At 41.1% G+C, this 24815-nt stretch overlaps 1 protein-coding gene and 1 long non-coding RNA gene across 3 annotated transcripts in view; one reads left to right on the top strand and one right to left on the bottom strand.

The window, feature by feature from the left end:
• The window catches only part of atf6 (activating transcription factor 6), a 367278-nt gene that overhangs the window by 278386 nt on the left and 64077 nt on the right, over nucleotides 1-24815 (top strand). The gene's annotated exons all lie outside the window — the stretch shown is intronic.
• Nucleotides 19785-24815, bottom strand: part of LOC144692556 (uncharacterized) — a 29421-nt gene continuing 24390 nt past the window's right edge. Inside the window, exons 2-3 of the long non-coding RNA XR_013579345.1 lie at nucleotides 22311-22349; nucleotides 19785-21604 (exon numbers count right to left, since the gene is read on the bottom strand). This is a non-coding gene — a long non-coding RNA (uncharacterized LOC144692556). The remainder of the gene's footprint in view (nucleotides 21605-22310; nucleotides 22350-24815) is intronic.

Here is a 24815-nt window from a genome sequence, read left to right as displayed (position 1 = left end):
CCATGGTTTGTAGTTTTGGACATCAAGGTTGAAAAGAATAGTACAGAAGCCAAGCGCAATTTGGGTAGATGATACCAAACTTGAGTTTTAACGAAAGACTTACATTTATATAGCACCTTTCACAATCTTAGGGTATAGCAAAGCACTTGCCAGTCACAGAAGTATTTTAGAAGTGTAAAGTTGTAATGTAGTAAATGTGCAGCCAATTTGCGCACAACAAACTTCCGCAAACAGCAATGTGATAACGACCACATAGTCTGTTTAAATGATGTTGTTGGAGGATTGAATATTGACCGGGGCACCAGCGATAACTTCCCTGCTCTACTTCGAATTAGTGCTGCGGCATCTTTTACACCCACCTAGACCTAAAGAATCTAGGAACAAAAAGAGGTCAGCAAGGGCTGATAAGTTCCACAGTTGTGGATTTTTGGGTAAGAGGGAGATTAAGCAAAATGGGTCTTGATTTCTACACCATTAAAGATGCAGGAAGGAGAAGTGCACAAGTTTGTACATTCAGAGTGTGGGAGGAATGAGAGAGCATGATCTCTAATTAGTAGTGTGCAGAGCCAGTAATAATGGAAGAGAGTTTGGAGGCCAGAGCTGAAGATATTTTCCATGCATTTCATTCAAATTTGCAAGAAGGTTCACGAGGTAAATTCGAAATATAGTTGAGGAACATTTCAATTTAACAATCAGGAAATATCTAACCATGACCCCGCCATGCCAGTCAACTGAATGTAAAGATTTTTTTAATCCATAGATTAAAGTTTATGTTGCTCACTCTGTTTGAAAATGACCTTTCTGATCAAAATTCTGAATTTGCATTTCTGTCCCTTCAAATTCCATGATTCACCTTAGAGTCATGTTACAGGTGACGATTTCCGTGGCATTTAATTTCTTTCATTGAGACTCGTCTCAATCCTCTTGTCTCTCAATGGTCAAACTGGATGTAAGGTGCAGTTTGTGCACAGTGCTGTGAAGTTTCAGCATGGCATCCTCTTTACCAAGAAGAACAAGCCTCATTCAGACTTCGACTTAATGGAGTTGTTGGCCAGTGCAAGGACCTGTTTGCACAAAGAAACATTAAATTATCTTCATCCAAATGCAGATCACTGCAAGAAAATGTGGAGTTGAAGACAGGCAGGTGGCACGAGTCACTCTAGAACAAATGGGAAACCTAGGATTATTGCTGTGTTCACAGTGTTTTATTACATGAAAGCATTCCCTGCTGAAAGTTTAATCTGTCGATTGCTCATGTGGTGAACCTTTTATGATTTAGCCTAGTTTACAATCAGATTAAAAGAATCTATAGAAAAAACAATCGGTTTAATCCGTCTTTTTACTGACCGTAGCAAATTGTTACATTTCTGGGTCACGGCGCAGCAGTTAATGCACGCTAAATGCCTGAAACAGGCTTGTGATTGTTTTCAGTCAGTGTTTTGTTTCTGGTAAATACAGTGCACTCTCCATGATAAAATCATACATGTGCCTTGTGTTTTCCTAATGTCGATTTAAGTTGAAGTCTACGTTTTGCAGTTTTGCTTCATTTGTAGAGAGTTGCTTTGTTGAAAAGTTGTTAAGTTTCATGTGGAATTGCTGGATTCTGAGTCTGTATTCCCCTCCGCCCTCCCCCTATATACATACACAAGGCTAGCCTGTCATGAAAGTCTCCAACATGTTGCTGTTCAAAAGTAAATTATACGAAAAGTATAGAAGGTAGACTGGTAAATAAGTTTAATAAAATTATTTCTCGTCAGACTGCACAATCATTTGTGGTTTTCAAAGTAAATTATGAAACACAGCTACATTTGAACTACTTGGTTTGGCAAGGGTTTTTAACTGACAACAAAAGAGCTCTTGTCATCCATCCTCAATTTTCCACATCTCCCATATAGTCAGCTTGGTGGCCTGAAAAAAAAACAGGGGGAATGCAAAGGGGTTTTTTACAATTTGGTCAAAATTGCATTTTAGAATAATAATGCTGCACCAAAATTCCGTGTGGTTTATGCTCTCCATCGATCTATGCCATTGACTCCCTTGTCTCACTGTGGAGCATGTGAGGTCAGTGAGATGTCATATTTTTGAAATATTGCTCTCCAGGATCTCATCACTGGGATGAACTTGCCCTGGATGCTGTGCAATGTGATGTTTGGGGTCAGTTCTGTGGGTATTTTGATCTCTATTCCAGAAATCTGGAAACAATTTCCCTTTGGTTCCTTTGGAAGGGGACCATTTAGAAGGTCTTTTAAACAAATTGTACCGTGACCTTTTGGGATAAAGGCTCTCTTTGCTGGCTTGAACCCCAGAATGACTTCACCTGTAAGGGAAGAGGACAATATACCTCTTCCTGATGGGAAAAAACGGCCAGTAAAATGTTGGCCCCAAGCAACAAAGTGCCTTTCAAGAACCTGTGGGAACAAGCTTGATCCTGACAAACCAGTCTGTGCAGATCACTGTGGATCACTGTAGTTATGGTAGGGTAAATGCCACAAGGGCAGAAAGATTTGTCCTCCAAAAACGTTTTCTTAAGAAGTGCATCACAAAGGTTCAGGTGAAGTCTATTAACTGTCAGTGATTGACTTATTGAGGTACTTTGCAAGTGAGGCTCAACAACCCACTGGCCATTCAGTTCTGACCTTAAAAATAAGGAGTCTCCCATTTAATATGTAGATGAGAATTTTTTTCTCCAAGTGTCGTTAATCTATGGAATTCTCTTCACCAGAGAGGAGTGGAGGCAGGGTCATTAAGTATTTTTAAAGATGGGTTAGATAGATTCTTGACTGACAAGGGAGTCAAAGGGTATAGGAGGTAGACACTGTTAGGAAATAGAGATAGTTTGAATAAGTTATATTGGTATTTGTGGGTGTTAGGAATGAGTTTTAGCTTTAAAGCTTAACTTTTATTTGTATTTCTGTATCTGTGTGTTAAGAAAGGTCAAATTGAGTTTTAGTTTCACTTTAAAAAGGTGCCTGCATTTCTAATGAGGCTTTTTGTGATTGTGGCAGCTAAGGTAAACAAACAAGAGTAGAAGAATTGGGTTGTTGCCAAGCAACAGGGGTCCAGAGAGGCAGATCCCTCTCATAAACAAACACACAAAAGCTATAAACAGCAGTTTTGATTTTGGAAGCTGTATGAGTTCAGTTGGCTTTGAAAGTAGCTGCCTGGAGAGATTGGAGCAAAGGGGACAGATAGCAAGTCCCAAGAAAAGACCCCCAAATCCAGGGAAGTGGAACAGGGGAAAGTCCCAAGCAGACCTTCGAGACAAAGGAAGGACAGGAACCTGGAAAAAAGTCCTGTTAAGTGAAGTTAAGAGTGAGGGGCAGAGAGGCTCCAAGTTTCAGATTTAAAGAGATAAAAGTTGCAGAAAGCAGATTTAAAGCAAGAATAGCTTGCAAGAGGCAAGAAGGTCCAAAGAGACAACTGAAGGTCTAACTTTGCTATGGGCATGTGAAGCAGTGGTGCACTGTTGATGGCTGATTTGGTGAAAGAGAGTGTGTGTGGAAGACAGTTTGAATGCATGAGGTGACTCAGGGGAGAGGAACATCAGAAGGAGGGTTCAGAACCCTGGAGGTGAACCCCTGTGGAAGGCATCTGAGAGATATCATCAGTTTGGGAGAAGATTCCAAAGTGAGTTCTTGGAAAGTGGAGATTGGAAACCCTCGTGTGAAAGATGGAGTGCAATGAGACCAGTTGGCTCATGGTGGGATAAGCATCTGTGGGGAATTGATGAGAGATCCATATCATCTGATTGAGGTGGCCTCTGTCACTTGGTTTCAGTGTGTGGTGTGTCTGACCACAAGGTGCCTATTGGTATATGGACTGTGTACTTACTGTGATCATCAGAGTACAAGATAGCTTTTGTAACTTGTATTATCCTTACAAATCTGTATATATCTGTAAAGGTATGGTTGCGAGTGAAGGAGTATTGTAATATCGTTCCATCTTGTTTGTTATGTTTTATTCTTCTAAGAGTTCATCAGCTGACTCCTGTGACTCTGTTCAGTAGCTACTCTCGAGTAGCTAATCTAAACAAACAAATAAAAGTTAGATCTATCAAGCTGGGTTCCACTCTGGGATCAGACTTGTCCAGAAGTAACCTCAGCTGGGGTCTTAACAACAGGAAAGTCGAGGCCGCAATCAGATCAGTTATCTTATCAAATGGCAGAACAGGTTCGAGGAACCAAATGGTCTCCCCTGCAAACCCCCCCCCCCGGCCAATTCATAGAACCTTTGACAGGCCCTTGTTACATAACCTCACAAACTAAACTTTAGGTCATCTCTGAATCATGCTTCAATCTATAGTGTACGAATGATACATGCTGCAGTAAACTACAGGCAGTTCAATCTGAGATCCTAAACACAATGTTCAGTTAATTTGTTCATGTCAGCAGATATGTGGATGGACTTGCTGCCTTGAACTCCCTGCCAAAAACTTGTTTATGAACCAAGGAAATGCTTGATAGCAATTCGCTTGAGGACAAATCTTGAGCTTTCCTATCTGTTAATTGATATTCCTGACCTGCTTAAAACATTCATTTCCTTATAATAAGAATATTAGTATTTAATAAGGAATGTCCATTTTTGCAAGTCTCGTCACTAAAATGAAATCTCAATGCAAATGCAGAAATTTGGAACTCTATTTAAGCCCAGCTGTACATTTCCTGACAGATACTTTTTCGTTATTTCCCCCATCCTCCCTCCAAAAAAAAAACTATAAACACAGTATACGTTCAGAACATCATAATAACGCTCCACTAAATATGAACAGGATCTTTCAATTTACAGTACTATCCCTTATATAAGCAAATTATATTCAACCGCAAAAACAATTTGATTATAGCATAGAGACCTCCAAGGAGAGCCTTCCTCCTTCTTAAACTGCCTCCTTGTTCAGCCAATAAATACAGTGGTATCAGTTCCGAGGACCATCCCCAGAATCAGGGGGATGGTTGTGGGGGGCATAACTTTAAGCTTGCCTTAGAACGGCTCTGGAGTGTCTTAACCCTGGGAAACCAAGTTGCAGGCTGGCAATGAACATTCTTCAGGTGGCTGCCTGATTCTACTTGCAATGGAGCTGCCCCGAGATGTTGCCAATATTTGATGTCAGTGGTGCAGCCTATCAGGGAGAGCCAGCTGTGGAAGTACCTCTGTGGCAGTACTGAAGTTATTCTTTATAACATTCATGAAATTTGAGTTATTTTTGTGTTTTTCAAAAAGGAGTAGTTTGAGCAAAAGCACTCCCATAGCCTTTTCATCATTTCATAACTTCTCAAAATGCTCAACAATTATTGCTGCAAAGAGAGACATGTTGCCAAAGCTTTTCATCCTGCACTCATCAGGACAAATGCAAGAATGCCAAATTTCAAATGATCATAGCAATTTAAATTACGTGAAAAAGGAGTGTTGGAAAGTTGACTCTGATTGGCAGAGGCATTGCCCTGGAGAAAACAACGTGGAACTATGGGCTCCCCAGACTCCCTGGAAATTCAAAAAGGCACAAGGCTTGAACGTTTTTTCTTTTGTTTGCAGAGAATGAGCCCCCGCGTATGAATGTATGTCACTTTTAGCAAACATAAATGAGCCGCGTTACAAACTCGACCAGTTGTCTTGAATTGGTTGTTTGTGTAGCGATGAGCACTCTCAGGATTGTACAAGAAGTGCTGCCCAATCACAGAAACACATCTAACAGTCAATGTTTTGTTTTGGGTTTTGCAAGTTGACCTGGTTGGGTACAGTCTTTATTCAGCCAATTACGAACAACCAAAGCAACATGCTATTTGATTCAATCATTCAATTGCTGGGACATACTATCTGCATAGCTGGCATTGCACCAGCACTGAAATTGATCCACGACATTGCTCAAATGTGTGGTGGGTAGAATGTCTATTTGGACTGACAGCAGTATCCTCTTGGTGGAAAATACCACTTGCGGAGCAGCAGCGTGAAATGGCTTCAAACCTGTTGTTCGAATTTTTGAGATACTTTCCCTTTCCAAGGTAATATGAAGGAGGCCATGCACTTTTCAAGTCCAACCAACCAACCGGCACCCATTTCTCCTATAGTATGAATTGTTGTGATCATTTAAAATTTGGCATTCTTGCATTTCTCTTGATGGGTGCAAGACAAAAAGCTTTGGCAACATGTTTCTCTTTTCGGAATATTAAAGTTCTGAACTACCAAGTTAACAATTCATGTTTTCTGATGAAATTTCACTGGCTCAGATTCACGCACCAACAGGTGCACTAAGAAGCCACACACAACATGGTGCCCGACGTGAAAAGCAATCGTCGAACTCTGTTGTTCATTCTGACCTATCGGTGTGCTCCCTATCTAAAACCGACCAACCATAAAACTAGGAATGAGGAAATTAAACCATTTAAAAGATAAATTAAAAGTGAGGGCTAAAGCATTTGGAGAGTTGAGAAATGACAAATTTAGACAAGTTACATGTTGAGTATTTTGTAGTCCAGGGGATTTTGACACATTACTTCTGCAGTACACAGTAATGACTATATCAGGGCCCCAGCAGCTACCCAAATTCAGGCTAGCTCAGAATCACCTGGCTACAAAGCTACTGTCTGCTGGAAGTCAGCACAAATTTTCAAATACGTTCTGAGATATAAAAAAATCAATTGAAGATTACTATTTGGGTTCAAATCATGTAAAGAAACAATCGCAGGTTATTAAGTTGAATGTTTCTCCTACTGTTTCCAGTTTGCAACACCTTCCATTAGCGCAAAGCACATGAGTCTTCATTCACAAGCTTCTTGTCTTTGAAGCAATTTTGCTTCTTCCTTGATGTGTCTGATTATTTGAACATGCTTATCCCATTGCAGTTGAGTCTTGGGATCCTTCAACGCCATGATCTCAACTGGCAAGACAGCTAGCTACAGCAATGCTTTGTTACTGCACTTCTCATTGAGAGTTCCTTCAGTTTGCACAAGACAGGCCAATAAATGTTAGCTTTTCTTGGAAAGTGAGGAGGAAAATCCACCTGGCAGTCTGGTTGAGTTGAAAAAATGTTTCCATGAATAGTAGGATAGCATTTGCTATGACATTTAAGTGCCAACTCAAGGCTGAACTATAACACAGTAAAGCTCACATGTTGGCGTCCACAATGATTAAGAGCCTAAAAAGGATTGAAAGGATTTCGAGTGGAAAAATATATGCTCGGCTGAAATGTTTGGTTACAGCAGATACCAGAGAGCAGGTATGAAAACATGGCAAGAAGTAGGAAAATGGAACAGATTCATGCACCCAAAAGTGTTCAGTGAAAATTGTGACGAACAACTGTAAATTTATCAAAGTTTGCTTCTTAGGATCTCATGCACACAATCCAGGCTGGCACTTCAATGCAGTACTGAGGGACTACTGCACTATAGGAAGGGCTATCTGTCAGATGAGATGTTTAAACGTGTCCTTTCATGTCATTGTAAAAAGATCCCACAGCACTATTTGAAGAAGAGCAATTGAGTTCTCTTGGTGTCATGGCTAACATTTATTCCTCAACTAATAATATTTCAAAATATAAATGCAGTTTGCCTGGTCATTTCTCTGCAAGCTGTTTGTGCACCTTGCTGTGTGCAAATTGGCTGCCATGATTGTCTACATTCCAACTGTGACTACACTTTAAAAATACTTAATCAGCTGTGAAGTAACTTAGACATGTACTGATTTGTGAAGAGTGTTATATAAATGTAAGTCTGTCTTAAAGTCAGATGAGCTCAAAAATGTTGGCTTCACATACAGTTTTCATTCTGCACGATAAGGAACAAATCACAGATGTGGAATGAGCCACTTTAAAATGAGCCACTACAATGGTTTAATAAAGACCATTCACAACAAATAGTCAACCAAAAAGCAAGCAAAAGCAAATTTTAATTACAATTCCTTCAACCAGCCAAACAAAGGAGTTCCAGGGACGTGGCCAAGCAGTAAATGAAGATGAATATTAGAAACTGGAGAGCCACGCTAGTGATATGCAGCATTTTGAGTCCCAAAAGTTGAATTTTAGAATGGTGCAAATGACATGGTCACTGATAGTAAAATCCGACCATGCCTTGAATCCCTTTGTTTACTCAGTCTTGCTGGGCATAAAGAAACATAGTAGGACTGTAACAGAGTTGTCGGGAGGTTGTGAAAGGCACTGCATGAATGCAGTTCTTTACTCTCTTTATATACCCTTGTCGGTTTTAAAATGTTGGTCTCTAAACAGAAAAGGATGATAGTGTAATCAGAAACATAGATTGATGGAAAAATGCAGACATATTTGAAATCTAAATCTGAGTTGTGTTAGTGTTAAAATTGCAGTAAAATGCTTCCTATGATGGAGCCTGTAGTAAAAGATCATGAAGGAGCTTCATGCCAAGACTCCCATAGCTCTAACCTCTATTGCCAGTTTGCTTGAAAATTCTCCTGTGGCGCAGTTGAAAAATGTAATGATAAAACGTAGCAGGATTTCTCCAAATGTTATTTTTATGACCGCTAGTTAAACTATTGCAGTTGTCTCTCTCCAAAATTTAAATTGTTGGTCACATATCTTCCATAACCTTGTCAGAAAATGTCCACCAAGTCATGGTCATGGTCTATTTTAAGACAGCTTTGTCAACACTTTGCAGTGGCAGCGCTTGTAAATCTGAATGCACCTAATTTAAACGTCATCTTTTGTGGTTTATATCTGGTACAAAAACAGAAAATGTTGAAAACAACAGCAGGTCAGGCAGCACTTGTGGAGAGAGAAACAGCTAATTTTTCAGGCCGATGACTATTCTGATACATGACTTGATGAGTATTTCCGACATTTTCTGTTCTGGTTTCAGATTTCCAGCATCTGCAGCATTTTGCTTTTGTTTTATTTTGGTATGATAATTTACATGTATAAACTAACGATGCTTTGCTCGTGCCAGTTCACTGCACTCTTTAGTGTTGGGGATTCATTTTAAAATATCATGAGCCTCAATTTTAAATCTTAGCTCGAAGAGAATGCTGTTAGTGCTCTTATTTTACGTTGCTACTCGGTGGAGAGCTTTTAGATTGTTTGGCAGCGAGAAGCACTGCTTTATCCTGCGGAATGAATGCAATTTCTCCCTTTTAAATGAGTTTCTCCTATTAAATCAGCTCTACTGTCCGCTTGCTGGAATTACATCCGGACACACAACCGAGTAACAACATAAAATATGAGCAGTGGTTCATGAAAGCAGCTCACCACCACCTTTTTCAAGGGCTACTATGGATGAGCAATAAATGCTGGCCCAGCTAGTAAGGCCCACATCCCGTGAATGAATTAAAAAAAACTAGGGAGGAAATTGTACTCCATTCCATGGAAATATTATGTAAGGCCAATTGGTCCCGGGTCAAGGGATGGCCGCAGATTAACATTTGGATTGAATTTTAACTCAAGCTATTAGAAAGCAATGGTATATTTGGAGGTGGGGGAATATCACTGTGTGTGACTAGAAGCTTAGTCTTCCAGTTTATATTTAATTTTGGCATTGCATCCAAAGTGTCTTAATGGAAGCCAAAGGGCCCAAGGCCATTGTCACTGTTTTGAAGCAAACAGCTGCAGTAGTTCCACAGCACTGCTTCATTCCTCCCTCATACCTTCCATTGTAATATGTTGCAAACACAGCAGAAGTCTAATGATGAACTAACTCAATTACAATAGAATCTTACTTTTGTATGTTTGGGTGGTGAAAACTCATTTGAAGTCTAGTTGGAGAAGTAACTTCGATGGTGTTTGTCATTGCTGCACATCTGGTCAACAAATGAACTGAAAGAGCTTAAGTATTGCTGAAAAAAGAGAGTTTTTTGTCAAAGCCTTTCGTCTTGCACTCAGGAAAATTCTTAAGAAAATACCCATGTTCTTGCCAATTGTCCTGATGAGTGTAAGATGAAAAGTTTTGACAAAAAAAGTCTTTTTTTTCAGCAATGCTCAAGTTCTGTACTACCAACCGACTATTTATCCCTGAAAGAACTTCCTTTCTTCACTTGCAAAACAGCAGAGATTTTCTTTACTGTGCTGTGGCACCCATCCCTAAATCTGCATAAGCACAAATATTCTGTAATTCAATGTGACTGAGAGTTGTTGATTAGGCATAGGTTACAAGGTTGCATGGCAAGATAAACAGTCAAGGGTGAATAATCTAAGTCTAAGATCATGTAAGGTTGATTGGCATTCTTCCATCTGTGAGACATGATGAGAATTCAGCCTCAGAAGTTTGGTGAGGTCACATGACATCATCTGCTGAACAAGGGCAAAATCTGCCAAAAGTGCCACATCTTCCGACTCAGCACTTTACAGCCTTCCGGACTGAACATTGAGTTCAACAATTTTAGATCATGAGCTGTCTCCTCCATCCCCACCCCCTTTCTGATTTTTCCCCCTTTTTGTTTTTTCCAATAATTTATATAGATTTTTCTTTTCCCACCTATTTCTATTATTTTTAAATGTATTTCCATCCATTGTTTTATCTCTACCCTTTAGCCTTTTTCGATTCCTTCACCCCACCCCACCCCCACTAGGGCTATCTGTACCTTGCTTGTCCTGCTTTCTAACCTTAATTAGCACATTCCTTAGATAATATCACCACCTTCAACACCTCTTTGTCCTTTTGTCTGTGACATGTTTTGGTTATCTCCACCTATCACTGGCCCTCTATCCAGCTCTTTTTATCCCAACCGCCCCCCCCCGCCCTTAAACCAGCTTATATTTCACCCCTTTTCTATTTTTCCTTAGTTCTGTTGAAGAGTCATGCGGACTCGAAACATTAACTGTGCTCCTTTCCACGGATGCTGCCAGACCTGCTGAGTTTTCCACGTATTTTTGTTTTTGTTTTGGATTTCCAGCATCCGCAGTTTTTTGCTTTTGCCACACATGAAGTTGCCCTTTGGTGGTGCTGGATGGTCTCTGCTGATGCCTTGTTTGCAAGGCTGGTGTCTGCTTTAGAGTTTCCGAAACTACATGTGGTGGCGAATTCCTGCCCAGCTTGTGTCACCATTTGTATCAACCATCAGCTCAAGTTTCCCACGTGTTGTGATTCATGTTAAGGGCTTTCAGGTTTTGATTATTGCTGAAAGAGAGACATGCTGTTGAAATTTTCTGTCTTGCACTCATCAGGGCAGACACAAGAATGCCAAATTTCAAAGGGAGCAACAATTTTTTACTGCATGAGAAAAGGGTGCTGATTGGTTGGCAAGTCCACTCTGGTCGAGGCATTGCTATGGAGAATGCAAACTATTGTCCCCACTCTTGCGTTTAGTTCAAAAAAAAAGGTGCAATGCCTGGACATGTTCTGTTTGCCTGCAGAGGACAGGCCTCTGCATATGAATATATGTAGCTTCTAGTAAGCATAAGTGAGCCACATTGCAAGTTTGACTGATGATCTTAAATTGGTTGTTTGTGTAATTCTTCACACATTCTGGATTGTTCAGCAAGTTTTGTCCAATCGCAGAATCATATCTCACGTTCGACATCTTCTGTGTTTTGCAAGCACATCGTGCTTGTGGAGAGTTTGTTCTGCAGTCAAATATGAACAATGGGCTTAATTTTATGTCCTGAGATGTTTGCTGAGAAATTCAACTGCCTGTATCTTAATATGCTGCACCTGTGAGCTTCGGAGCTGTTCCCTCTCTTCAGGTACTGTCCCTTCAAATCTGCAGAAATCATCCCCCTCCTCATAAAAAAAAACCTTGACCCCACCAACCTTGCAAAATGCTGCCCCATCTTCAATCTCCCTTTCCTATCCAAAGTTCTTGAATCCATGTTTGAATCTCTCCACCTGGGTTTCTTCCCTCCCACAGTAACAAAATTACTCTTATCAAAATCACTCATGACATCTGATGTGACTGTGACATCCTTCTCAAACTGTCTGCAGTCTTGGACATGGCCACACCAGCCTCCTGCAACATCCATCTATCATCATCCAGCTGATTGGAGCTGCACTTGCCTAGTTCTATTCTTATCTAATTGTAGCCAGATAATCACCTACAATGGCTTCTCTTCCCACTCCCACATTGTTGACCTCTGTCGTTCCCCAAGGTGGATCCTTTGCCCCCCCCCCATTGCTCATCTCCATGCTATCCCTCAGCATCGCCATCCAAAAACATAGCGCCAATTTTTACACGTGCTGAGGGCACCCAGCTCTATCTCACCACCACCTCTCTTGACTCCTCTGCTGTCTCTAAATTATCATACTGCTTGTCCAATATCCAGTACTGGATGCGCAGAAATTCAGTCAAATTAAATTTTGCTGAGATCGAAGTCATTGTCTTCGATCCCAGCTACAAACTCTGTTCCTGAACTAATGACTCCATTCTTCTTCCTGGCAACTGTCTTAAGTTAAACCAAACTGTTTACACCTTGGTGTTATATTTGACCCTGAGATGAGTTAACGGCCATACATCTGCATCATCACTAAGACCACCTGTTTCTACCGCTGTTACATCACCCGACTCCACCACTGCCTTGGCCCACCTACAACTGAAACAATTATTCATACCTTTGGTGCCTCTAGATGACTACTCCAGCAGTGGGCCAGCCTTCCCACTCTACCCTCTGTAAACCTGACATCCAAAACTCTGCTGCCAGTGTCCTCACTTGCACTGCTTTGTTCACCCGTCACCCCTGTGCTTACTGACCTACATTGGCTCCTGGTTAAGCAATGCCTCGATTTTAAAATTCTAATCCTTGTTTTCAAATCTCTGTATGTTCTCACTCCTCCCTATCTGTGTAACCTCCTCCAGCCCTACAATCCTCTGAGATAGAAGCTCTAATTCCCTCTCAAAACCTCTCTGACTCTACATCCCTCTTTCCTCCTTTAAACCAATCTTTAAAACCTACTTCTTTGACCTTTAAAATCTACTTCTCATCTAGTTTGGTGTCAAATTTTGTTTTTTTAGCCTTCCTGTGAAGAACCGTGGGGTGTTTTATTATGTTGAAGGAACTATATAAATGTAAGTTGTTATGTTTTGAACTCAAGTTCATTATTATTATGATAACTATTGTGTGTGCCCCTCGAGTTAAAATCTGAGATGGAACCAACTAGTAATTGCAGACATAATCAAACCAGGCATCCATCATTTACAATGAGTGGAGGATGGGCAAATAACAGGCCATTCACTTCTTGTCGTATCTTACTGACAGGTGGTCTGGTGATGCACTGTGCACTGGAAGGTCACTGTTTAAATCCCAGCCTAATCAAGCTCTCCAGTGCAGATTTAGCTGAAATTTTGGAGTTATCTGTGGTTAATGCCCTATTTTTTCCCCCACCTGTCCTCTCAGAATCTAAGATCTAAAGGTGATAAAATGAAAATTCTTCACCAGATTGAATAACCCTGGGCATCATGAGATTAGTACAAACGTCATAATTGGTATTCAATAAGTGAATTTAGCCTCCTATTGTCTTAAAACTTAAGCTATTGGAACAGGAGCAGGCCATTCTGTTCCTTGAGCCTGATCCATCATTCGATTAGATCAAGGCTGATTTATATCTTGACTTCAGTCACCAGCCTTGGTTTTGTATTTCTTAATACCCTTGCCGAACAAAAACCTATCGACCATCAGAAGCAGCGATTACTGTAAAGGCTGAAGAGGTCATTTCATTACATTGCCTTTCAGCACTCTCAAGATTGGTAGGTTTCACCTGCCAATTGTCAGATTGTGTTAGAATATTGACTATATATTTTTTATTCATTCACGGGATGTGGGCTTCGCTGGCTGGGCCAGCATTTATTGCCCATCCCTAATTGCCCTTGAGAAGGTGGTGGTGAGCTGCCTTCTTGAACCGCTGCAGTCCATGTGGTGTAGGTACACCTACAGCACTGTTATGAAGGGAGTTGCAGGATTTTGGCCCAACAACAGTGAAGGAACGGTGATAGATTTCCAAATCAGGATGGTGAGTGACTTCACAGAATCACAGAATCTCACAGTGCAGAAGAGGCCCTTCGGCCCATCGAGTCTGCACCGACACGTGAGAAACACCTGACCTACCTACCTAATCCCATTTACCAGCACTTGGCCCATAGCCTTGAATGTTATGACGTGTCAAGTGCTCATCCAGATACTTTTTAAAGGATGTGAGGCAACCCGCCTCCACCACGCTCCCAGGCAGCGCATTCCAGACCGTCACCACCCTCTGGGTAAAAATGTTTTTCCTCACATCCCCCTAAACCTCCTGCCCCTCACCTTGAACTTATGTTCCCTCGTGACTGACCCTTTAACTAAGGGGAACAGCTGCTCCCTATCCACCCTGTCCATGCCTCTCATAATCTTGTACACCTCGATCAGGTCACCCCTCAGTCTTCTCTGCTCCAACGAAAACAACCCAAGTCTATCCAACCTCTCTTCATAACTTAAATATTTCATCCCAGGCAACATCCTGGTGAATCTCCTCTGCACTCCCTCCAGTGCAATCACATCCTTCCTATAATGTGGCGACCAGAACTGCACACACTACTCCAGCTGTGGCCTCACCAAGGTTCTATACAACTCCAACATGACCTCTATACTTTTGTAATCTATGCCTTGATTGATAAAGGCACGTGTCCCACATACCTTTCTCACCACCCCACTAACATGAGCCTCCACCTTCAGAGATCTAAGGACACACACGCCAAAGTCCCTTTGTTCCTCAGAACTTCCTAGTGTCATGCCATTCATTGAATACTTCCTTGTGAAATTACTCCTTCCAAAGTGTATCACCTCACACTTTTCAGGGTTAAATTCCTTCTGCCACTTATCTGCCCATTTGATCATCCCGTCTATATCTTCCTGTAGCCCAAGATGCTCAACCTCACTGTTAACCACCCAGCCAATCTTTGTGTCATCCGCAAACTTACTAATCCTACCCCCCACATAGTCATCTATGTCGTTTATATAAATGACAAATAATAGGGGACCCAGCACAGATCCTTGTGGTACGCCACTGGACACTGGCTTCCAGTCACTAAAGCACCTTTCTGTCATCACCCTCTGTCTCCTACAACTAAGCCAATTTTGAATCCACCTTATCAAATTACCCTGTATCCCATGTGCATTTGCCTTCTTTATAAGTCTCCCATGTGGGACCTTGTCAAAAGCTTCGCTGAAATCCATATTAACCAAATCAACTGTACTACCCTCATGTACACACCTGGTCACCTCCTCAAAAAATTCAATCAAATTTGTTAGGCATGACCTCCCTCTGACAAAGCCATGCTGACTATCCCTGATCAAACCTTGCCTGTCCAAGTGGAGGTAGATTCTCTCCTTCAGAATTTTCTCCAATGGTTTCCCTACCACTAACGTGAGACTCACTGGTCTGTAGTTCCCTGGCTTATCTCTACAACCCTTCTTAAATAGCGGAACCACATTAGCTGTTCTCCAGTCCTCTGGCACCTCCCCTGTGGCCAGAGAGGAATTAAAAATTTGGGTCAGAGCGATCTCCTCCCTTGCCTCCCTCAGCAGTCTGGAACACAAATCATCCGGACCTGGAGATTTGTCCACTTTTAAGCCTGCCAACACCTCCAATACCTTGTCACTCCCTATATCAATTTGGAGGGGAACTTCCAGGTGATGGTGTTCCCACCTATCTGCTGCCCTTGTCCTTCTAGATGGTAGTGGTCATAGGTTTAGAAGGTGCTGTCGAAGGAGCCTTGGTGAATTCCTGCAGTGCATCTTGTAGATGGTATACACTGCTGCTACTGTGCGTCGGTGGCGAAGGAAGTGAATGTTTGGGGATGTGGTGCCAATCAAGCGAGCTGCTTTGAGCTGGACGGTGTCTAGCTTCTTGAGTGTTCTGGAAGATGCACTCATACAGGCAAGTGGGGAGTATTCCATCAAACTCCTGACTTTTGCCTTTGAGATGGTGGACAGGCTTTGGGGAGTCAGGAGGTGGGTTACTCGTCGCAGGATTCCTAGCCTCTGACCTGCTCTTGTAGCCACAGTATTTATATGGCTAGTCCAGTTCAGTGTCTGGCCAGGATGTTGATAGTGGAGGATTCAGTGATAATAATGCCATTGAACATCAAGAGGTGATGTTGGATTCGATCTTGTTGGAGATGATCATTGCCTGACACTTGTGTGGTGTGAATGTTACTTGCAACTTGTGAGCCCAAGTCTGAATATTGTCCAGGTCTTGCTGCATTTGGACATGGACTGCTTCGGTATCTGAGGAGTCGCGAATGGTACTGAACATTATGCAATCATCAGCGAACATCCCCACTTGTGACCTTATGATGGAAGGAAGGTCATTGATGAAACAGCTGAAGGTGGTCGGGCCAAGGATACTACCCTGGGGAACTCCTGTAGTGATGCCCTGGAGCTGAGATGACTGACCTCCAACAACCACAGCCATCTTCCTCTATGCTAGGTATGACTCCAACGAGCGGAGAGTTTTTCCCCTGATTTCCATTGACTCCAGTTCTACTAGGGCTCCTTGATGCCGCACTTGATCAAATGCTGCCTTGATGTCAAGGGCAGTCACTCTCACCTCACCTCGGGAGTTCAGCTCTTTTCTCCATGTTTGAACCAAGGCTGTAATGAGGTCAGGAGCTGAGTGGCCCTGGTGGAACCCAAATTGAGCATCAGTGAGCAGGTTATTGCTCAGCAAGTGCTGCTTGATACCACTGTTGATAACCCCCTTCCATTACTTTACTGATGATTGAGAGTAGACTGATGGGGCGGTAATTGGCCGGGTTGGATTTGCCTGCTTTTTGTGTAAAGGACATAATAGGCTGAGCTGATAAAAGGTTCCACCTCAGTTATCTGCAGATGAAGACAATGTCAGTTTTGTTCTTAATTCTCCAATCCTCTGTTGTTCGTCTGCATGTCCCCAGTTGTTTGTTATCGTTTCTTCCCCAGCCATTTATCACATTGCTCTTCTGGCTGGTCTTTTATGGCCTACTACAGCATTTCAGAGTGCCACAGAGGAGATCCTTAAAAATATCGGGAGTGATATGAAAACAAAAAAGTTGGAAATATGCAGCAGCTCAGTCAACATCTGAAAGAGAAGGTCCATGTGTAAACCTTCACTGATCTGTCCATCACAGCAATTAATGTCAGACTATTTTTCAATTCCACATGCCAATCAATCTGTTGTGCGTTTGGGCACTTTCTGATTACTTCACACGCACTGTTGGGATATCTAGTTTTCAGAACAAGTTTCCTTGAGTTGAATTTCAAGTAAGAGACTTTTGTAAGTGAGAATTTAATTGTAGTGAGTTTGAAACAACTCCTTAATATGTTCAAAATCCTTTTTCCAATCACTTATTGTATGAGTTTCAGGCTTTAATTAGTTTGCCCACCACACACTTATTGATAATTAGTTTCCATCTATCTGGCACAGCTGCACTGAAAGTACTGTGTTGTAATTTCTGATGACTTTGCCAAATAACAAGATTCAAGAACCCTTGTAAGAAATGTTTGATCTTTAGGTAGTGGATTTAAAACAACAATCATATGGTGCTGACCAGAATTCGTAATAGTTTACCCTTACATTGCCTTCTGTATGTTTGTGGGCTGTAGGTCACACTGGGATGGTGTTTCAGTTGATATAACAGCAGAACCAAGTGTCAGAAACTGACAGCTAATGGTAGCTCTCTTTTGCACATCTGGAACCTAATTATTCTGACTGTGCACTGATGCAATGTACGTGGCAACCTGAAGAAATGTCAAGGGAGTCACGGTAGCAGATGCTCAAGTTTCACAGCATTTTATTGCCTGGTATTAGAGCATAGTAATGAGAAAAAGCACATTGTGTATTTCTATTAAGGCTGCCCCACTAGCCAATGTACAGACGTTTATTCTTATCTCAACCCTAATCACATCACTTGTAAGTATTGTATCTAGAAGAGAAAAAACATTGAGCCGAAGCAGTTTTGTTGCTATTTTGAAGAAAGCAGTTTTGTAGTATTCGATTGCAAGAGACAGCTCATTTTACCATTGCTTTGTTTAGTGGAGAGCTTCCACTAAAGTCTGGCCAAGGACTCATCTGTTAATGTAAGAGAATCAGCTGAAGGTATCCTGCAGTTTGGCGCTTTGCTTGGTACTGGATATGAAGTGGTGCCGTAGCAGGGAAGTTCATTACCCACTGGCTACATTTGCTTGCATGTCCCACTGGTGTAATACCCGTTTATTTGTCTCAGATAAAATTGTAGAGCAAGTTGATAATGATCTGGACAAAACTTGATTTCATTGCAATTTTAATTTCCAAAACAAATAAAACACAGACCTGAAGTAATAATCTTTGGAATTATGCTATACTTCATCGCTTTGAAACAAATCAAAGCAGTTTGCGCATAGAATTATGTTTCAAGTGCAATGACTGTTACATAGGCAAATGTAAAAACAGTATGCGTCAGCAATAACCCATACAAAGCAATGAGAGGACTGACCAGTTAAGATATTTTATGCCCTGTGTCCAACCTACTGGTGATGACAGCATGTAGAATGCACTGAGCACTTGATGAAAACATCTGGTTCTCTGTGCAAGGAGGTGCCATTGGTGTAGGTCAAGCTGAGGGCCCAAATCAGACTTGATCTAACTTGAAATTGTAAGTACTTTGCTGAGTGAAAAACAAGGAAATTAAGTCACTGCAGTAAAGTCAAAGTACATGAGAATATTTATTAGAGTGCCTGCTCCCTAATATATGTTGCAGATCTTTCTGATTATGTTATAAAGAATCTATTTGAATAGCATATTAATCTAAAAACAAACCCCTTCTATAAGGTATGATTCAATTTTATGGTTTCTATTTACATTTAAAAGTCCAGTCATCATTTACTACAACAACAACCTGAATTCATATACTGCCTTTAGTTTATCCTTAAAATGTCTCATTGTGTTCATTGTGTTTTGTTAATTTAGAAAATTATGGTTGAAACATGACCTGTCAGTCACTGGATTGCCCCTTTCTTGCTGGTGGTCAATACAGAACAGAGCTCTATTGTGCATTAGACATTATACAAAAAGGACACAAAGTGTATGAAACCTGGAACACATCCACTTCATCTTTCCACATTCACAAAAAATGGTTCCCCCCTCCCCCCGCCCTCCCAAAACCCCTCCTACATTCCCAAGGAAGTAGTTTGGACATTTTCCTACCTTGAATGTGTTTTATTTCAGGTACCTATGTATGTATTGGCGATAATAACTGCATCTCTTTTTTTTTGACAAGTCTTGGGAAGAATTTGCCTCTGTTTATCTTGATCGTAAATTGTTCTGCTATGCTGGGGCCAGTTAGTAGTAAATTATATTGCGCTACTTCTGCCAAGGTATCAGCTAGGATCTGGTAATCTCCTTCCAATTCAGTGGGTTGTAAAAAGATGAATTGTCTTGTCATTGCACACGCAGGGCATTATATTATCAGAAGTTTAAAACAAATATACTTACTGTAATGAAGAAATTGTTGACTAATTAGCACTAAGCTGCCAATCTGCTAATGTCAGGTGTCACTAGTTTTCTGCTCAGTGATCAGGTACCATCAGTGCCGATTGAATCGTTAGAGCTGGCTGGTGTTGGGGAGCTTAGAGCAGAATTGATTCAACTTTGGAGATTTTATTTTTGCCACATAAGGTAAAAGAAGAAAATTAGACCATTGCAAAGGAAGTATGTACAGTGGGAGTCAAACACAATTGAATCTCCTATCGCCTACCATTGTGGGAACATCATTAATGAACACAAGGACTGCAACAGTTGAAAGAAAAAGGCCCATCACCACCACCTTCCGAGGTCAATTTCACATGATTAGTAAAAAGGACCTTGCTCACACCCCAAAAATAAATTCTGAAGTCCTGTAAAAAATGTGGAACTTCTAAAAGATAGATAATTGGTTTATTGAAAAATCGTCATGGTGGCATGTGCCGAATTGTGACGACGATGCAAATAAAACAAAGTAATCATAATTCATAACATAGTTATAGACAATCATTGAAATAAAAAAGAATAAAATAATAAAAGGATTGCGCAATTATGAGCATTTCAATAATTACAAAACATTGCAAAATGCGGGTGTCCTTAATTTACAGAATAAAAATGAAAGGTTTCCTGCACTCCGCACAATGGACAGATTATGTAATAATTTATCTCCCTGAGCAGCACTTTGATTTCAAGCCATGTACTATCAAATCCAACTTAAAAGATGCATTCCAGTTTTATGGTTACCATTTTCATTACAAATCTGCAAATTGCAAAACAATTACTTATAAAAACGGATGAACGTATGTGATGGGAACAATCTGCACACGGGGATTTACCATACTTTATGAATCCAATAGTTCCTGGATAAGGTAGTTGATAGATGTTTGAGGTGGCAGGAAAAGCAGGCTGAGAGGGAGATATGTCATCATAACATCTTCAGTTATAAAGTGAACAAGCAGCATATACATGACAGAAACACTTGCCCTGCACTTAAGCGGTAGCAAGCACTTAAAGAAATGGAAATGCAATGTGTCCAGCAGTCCTGCAGTAGTAATTTTATTGAGCCACCATATGTTATCTTTGCAGACTGTGGTTTGAAAAATGACACACATCTCTATTTGAGAATTGGGATTAGTAGCTTTTTAAGCTGCCATGGTTTTGCTCAATGTTCTACGTGATGGAGAAGAGCTGTTATCCACTTCCATTACTGCTTCACTTGAAACGCATGATGTAGAGGATCATGATGATTGGAAATGACAAAGAAGAGCAATGCAAAGCAGAGCCAGAACCCAGCCACTTCAGGATCTGATCTCTAAACTGCAGTGTGCCAGTTCCCCTGCTGTATTTGGGGACTTGATCACAAGCTATGTTGGGACGGTGATATTGCCCAAGAATTTTTGTTGTACAGCATTGGCGTGACCATATTAAAATGACAGCTATACAAGGTAGCGCTGCCGCACTCTCAATTTTGCAACTTTGCCTGGACCATTCTAAGATAATTATCCAATTTGTGAAAGACTGACTGCCAAGTACTGGTATCAGCTTTTCATCAAGCTTTTGACTTGCCCACTGTAAAATAATTTTCTCTACAGCTCCTGTGCACTTAGGAACAACCAATGGGTCGCTGGGTGATGGATGTTTTTCCCAACATAAGTTAGATATTGCGCTTCATTGGGTTTGATAAAGCTGGGTTTCAATACAAACATCCTCATGTTAGTCAAGATGGACGATTTTTTTTCCCCACCAACATGGCTCAAGCTCCCATTTCACATTGGTATCACTTGTTTGGCTGTACAGAAACAAGTAGTCAGCCGATGTGCTTTCCTACAATTTGAAGGGAATGCAGTAAAATACTCATATTTAAGAGCAACTTTGAAAACCATTGGGAGTCTGTGTAGCAGCAACACGGCAGTAATGTATTCTGTCAACACAGCAGTTTTGTTAATCAATGTGCGGGGGTTATCAGGCTAAAAAAAATTCTGCAACAGACTGCAGGTGATTGGTGTGTTGAAGCAACAGTTTTTATCATAACTAAAAGCAGGTCATACGATTTTCACGCCACTGAATTCCCAGTCTGATCCATCTCACTTCAAAGCTACCAAGATCTGGTGTTACCTGTATATCAGGGCCCCACTTTGGGATTAACTTACAATTATATCTATTAAAAATGTCAAGGGCATTTTTTGTTCCTTGGGCGTTTTCTGCAGCATCTGTGAACATAAAAAGAAAGACATGCATTTATATAGCACTTTGACAACCTCAGGATGTCCCACAGTGCTTTACAGCCAATTAAGTGCTTTTGAAGTGTAGTCACTATTGTAGTGTAGCAAATGTGGCAGCCAATTTGCGCATAGCAAGCTCCCAACAACAGCAGTATCATATTGACCAGATAACATGTTAATTGAGAAATAAATATTGGTCACGATACTGGGGCTAATTCCCCTGCTCCTCTTCAGATATTTCTATGGGATCCTAATGCCTACTTGTGAGGGCAGACAGGGCCTCAGCTTAACGCCCCATCCAAAGGACAATGCCTCCAACGGTGCAGCACTCCCACGGGACTGCATTGGAGTATCAACCTTGATTTTTGTGCTCAAGTTCTGGAGTGGAACGTGATTGCACAACCTTCTGACTCAGAAGTGAGTGCTCCCAGCTGAGCCATGGCTGATGTGCTTGGTTTAATTCATTGACGATTTGCTGTCTGTAGGATCATGTCGACATTCCCAGCCATCATTTGTTCCTTAATCTGTACATTTCAAATAAACCCTGATGAACCAGAATGTGTTGTACAATATTACTCACTATTCAAAAGCTGTTGCAGATGGCGGCTGAAAGGTTCTTTGTGAAACTGATACTGTCTGTTAAAGTTACTATAGATAATGTATAAAAAATTCCTGAAAGGGGAAATCAATATACCTCTGAAGAAGCGAAGTCTAATGACATTTTCAGGTTCAGCTGTAAAATGAAAAACAAAAACCACATTCAGAGGCAAAGTGGGAATTTGTCTGGTTTCCACATCAGCTGTTGCACTGGAACATTTCATGGAGCAGACACAACTGATCTCATTGTAATGGTCTACTCCTTTAATAAGTAATTGCATTGCATTCTACTCTCTGTAAAGAAATTGATTTTGCAAACATCACATGCTTTCAAATTTTAAACTGCTGCCCCATATTCCTTGCATAAAAAACAGACTTTCTTTTAATTTGCTCCCATTTTTAAACGTCTTTCCCATCCACCACCTTCCGTGTGTAAGTGTGTATGTATTCGTTCAGCTGGAGGAAACGCCTGAACGCACACTTCTACATATGATTCTAGAACCGGGGCAGATGCCCTTTAGGTTGAGCACTTTGGCCCAAAGGTGACACCAGAGTAATTTGGATGTATGACTGTGAATGTTTAAAAGGAAATCTCTCAAAAATATCAGTCCTGCAGTAGATTGTTTTCACATGTTGAGAAAGTTGGCTGCATGGTTCATTGATGTAATTTCCCCTTTTAAAACGGCCCTGCCCTGGTGCCTTCGAACTGAAATATTACAGGACATGTTATTGATGATCTGAACACAGTTCACAAGCAAACTTTTCCTGTGACATAATTAATGGTTAGGTTGTTGAATTATTTTTCTTTGTAAACTTGAAGTCAACCAAAGCTCTGCTGTCCTTATTCACGCCAAATCCAGTTTACCCATCACCCTTGTGCTTGCTGAACCCCAGTTAAGAAATGCCTTGACTTTAAAATTCTCAGCCCTGTTTTAAAATTCCACCCTGGCCTCGGCCCTCCCTATGTCTGTGATCTTCTCCAATCCCACAGCCCTTTGAGATATCTGCATCATCTAATTCAGACCTCTTGGGCATACCTGAGGTTAATTGCTCCACCACTTGTGACTGTGTCTTCGGTTACCTTAGCCCAAAGCTTGAATTCCCTCTCTGAATCTCTCTGCTTCTCTATCCTCCTTTAATACTTTCCTTAAAACTGGTCTCTCTGACCAAGCTTTTGACCAACTATTCTGGCATTGCTTTGTGACTCAGTGCTAAACTTTGCTTTGTAATGCTCCTAAGAAACTGCTTTGAATGTTTTATTATGCTAAAGGCACTAAATAAATGAAATTGGTTGTTATTGCAGACAATTCTAAAAAAGCACAGGCAATGGTGCAGACTTCTTCACTTTCCATCATTTACAAGTATAGACCTTGAATGTAGTTCACTCATCACGGTGATTTAAACAGGTTTGGAGTGCTCGAATTCCCACACTACATAAGAACATAAGAAATAGGAGCAGGAGTAGGTGATTCAGCCCCTCAAGCCTGCCCTACCATTCAATAAGATCATGGCTGATCTGCCCCAGGCCTCAACTCCTCTTTCGTGCCAGCTCCTCATAACCCTGAACTCCCCGATATTTCAAAAATCTAACTACCTCCTCTTTAAATACTTTCAGTGATCTAGCCTCCACAATTATCTGGGGTAGAGAATTCCAGATATTCACTACCCTCCAAGAGAAGAAATTCCTTTGCATCTCAGTTTTAAATGAGTGCCCCCTTATTCTGTAACTATGTCCCCGGTTTGAGATTCCCCAATGAGTGGAAACATCTAATCAACATCTACCCTGTCAAGCCCCCTCAGAATCTTGTACATTTCAATAAGATCACTCCCCGTTCTTCTAAACTCTAATGAATAAAGGCCTAACCGGTTTAGCCGTTCTTGATAAATCAACCCCTTCATCCCAGAAATTAGCCTAGTGAAACTCTTTTGAACTGCCTCCAATGCCAATATATCCTTCTTAAATATGGGGTTCAAAACTGTACACAGTACTCCAGGTGCGGCCTCACCAACACCCTGTACAGTTGCAACGAAACTGCCCTATTTTTAAACTCCAACCCCTTAGCAATGCAGGTCAAAATTCCATTTGCTTTCTTAATTACTTGCTGCACCTGCATGCTAACTTTTTGTTTTTCATGCACAAGAACACCCAGATCCCTCTGTGCTGCACTTCTTTGGAGTCTCTCTCTATTTAAATAATAGTCTGCCTTTTGATTCTTCCTACCAAAGTGCATGACCTCATATTTTCCTACATTAACTCCATCTGCCAAGTTTTTGCCCACTCACTCAACCTGTCTATAGCCCCTTGCAGATTCCTTATGTCCTCTTCACAACATGCCCTCCCACCTATTTTTGTAACGAGAGCAAATTTGGAAACATTACACTCTGCTCCCTCCTCCAATTAATTAATGTAGATAGTAAATAATTGAGGCCTTAAGACTGATCCTTGTGACGCTCCACTAGTTACGTCTTTCCAACCTGAAAAAGATCCATTAATCCCGACTTTCTGTCTTCTGTGTGTTAACCAATCCTCAATCCATGCTAATACATTACCCCCAATACCGTGAGCTCCTATCTTGTGCAATAATCTTTTAAGTGGCACCTT

Source organism: Cetorhinus maximus, chromosome 17 (genome assembly GCF_964194155.1).
Source record: "Cetorhinus maximus chromosome 17, sCetMax3.hap1.1, whole genome shotgun sequence".
NCBI lineage: Eukaryota > Metazoa > Chordata > Chondrichthyes > Lamniformes > Cetorhinidae > Cetorhinus > Cetorhinus maximus.
The sequence above is the reverse complement of the archived record's forward strand: the minus strand, read 5'-3'. Positions and strand labels throughout refer to the sequence as shown.